Source organism: Dendrobates tinctorius, unplaced genomic scaffold, assembly GCF_039654945.1.
Source record: "Dendrobates tinctorius isolate UK_male_01 unplaced genomic scaffold, ASM3965494v1 ptg000048l, whole genome shotgun sequence".
NCBI classification, from domain to species: Eukaryota; Metazoa; Chordata; class Amphibia; order Anura; family Dendrobatidae; genus Dendrobates; species Dendrobates tinctorius.
Genome location: NW_027361716.1, coordinates 23,672,713 through 23,674,556, shown reverse-complemented (window position 1 = coordinate 23,674,556; position 1,844 = coordinate 23,672,713).

Here is a 1,844-nt window from a genome sequence, read left to right as displayed (position 1 = left end):
CACATAGCGCTCAGATATTCATTGGGCCTCACACACTATAAAAGTGTCCAGTGTCCACAAGTGTGTGCAGAAATTCAAAATCTCCCTTATCCTCTCGTCACTTTTGTCACAGCTGTGCCATCGAGCCTGTCACATAGCGCTCAGATATCAGTGGGCCTCACACAATCCAAAAGTGTCCAGTGTCCACAAGTGTGTGCAGAAATTCAAAATCTCCCTTATCGTCTCGTCACTTTTGTCACAGCTGTGCCATCGAGCCTGTCACATAGCGCTCAGATATCAGTGGGCCTCACACAATCCAAAAGTGTCCAGTGTCCACAAGTGTGTGCAGAAATTCAAAATCTCCTTTATCCTCTAGTCACTTGGGTCACAGCTGTGCCATCGAGCCTGTCACATAGCGCTCATATATTCATTGGGCCTCACACAATCCAAAAGTGTCCAGTGTCCACAAGTGTGTGCAGAAATTCAAAATCTCCCTTATCCTCTCGTCACTTTTGTCACAGCTGTGCCATCGAGCCTGTGACATAGCGCTCAGATATCAGTGGGCCTCACACAATCCAAAAGTGTCCAGTGTCCACAAGTGTGTGCAGAAATTCAAAATCTCCTTTATCCTATAGTCACTTTGGTCACAGCTGTGCCATCGAGCCTGTCACATAGCGCTCAGATATTCATTGGGCCTCACACAATCCAAAAGTGTCCAGTGTCCACAAGTGTGTGCAGAAATTCAAAATCTCCTTTATCCTCTAGTCACTTTGGTCACAGCTGTGCCATCGAGCCTGTCACATAGCGCTCAGATATTCATTGGGCCTCACACAATCCAAAAGTGTCCAGTGTCCACAAGTGTCTGCAGAAATTCAAAATCTCCCTTATCCTCTCGTCACTTTTGTCACAGCTGTGCCATCGAGCCTGTGACATAGCGCTCAGATATCAGTGGGCCTCACACAATCCAAAAGTGTCCAGTGTCCACAAGTGTGTGCAGAAATTCAAAATCTCCCTTATCCTCTAGTCACTTTGGTCACAGCTGTGCCATCGAGCCTGTCACATAGCGCTCAGATATTCATTGGGCCTCACACACTATAAAAGTGTCCAGTGTCCACAAGTGTGTGCAGAAATTCAAAATCTCCCTTATCCTCTCGTCACTTTTGTCACAGCTGTGCCATCGAGCCTGTCACATAGCGCTCAGATATCAGTGGGCCTCACACAATCCAAAAGTGTCCAGTGTCCACAAGTGTGTGCAGAAATTCAAAATCTCCCTTATCCTCTCGTCACTTTTGTCACAGCTGTGCCATCGAGCCTGTCACATAGCGCTCAGATATCAGTGGGCCTCACACAATCCAAAAGTGTCCAGTGTCCACAAGTGTGTGCAGAAATTCAAAATCTCCTTTATCCTCTAGTCACTTTGGTCACAGCTGTGCCATCGAGCCTGTCACATAGCGCTCAGATATTCATTGGGCCTCACACAATCCAAAAGTGTCCAGTGTCCACAAGTGTGTGCAGAAATTCAAAATCTCCCTTATCCTCTCGTCACTTTTGTCACAGCTGTGCCATCGAGCCTGTGACATAGCGCTCAGATATCAGTGGGCCTCACACAATCCAAAAGTGTCCAGTGTCCACAAGTGTGTGCAGAAATTCAAAATCTCCTTTATCCTATAGTCACTTTGGTCACAGCTGTGCCATCGAGCCTGTCACATAGCGCTCAGATATTCATTGGGCCTCACACAATCCAAAAGTGTCCAGTGTCCACAAGTGTGTGCAGAAATTCAAAATCTCCCTTATCCTCTCGTCACTTTTGTCACAGCTGTGCCATCGAGCCTCTGACATAGCGCTCAGATATCAGTGGGCCTCAC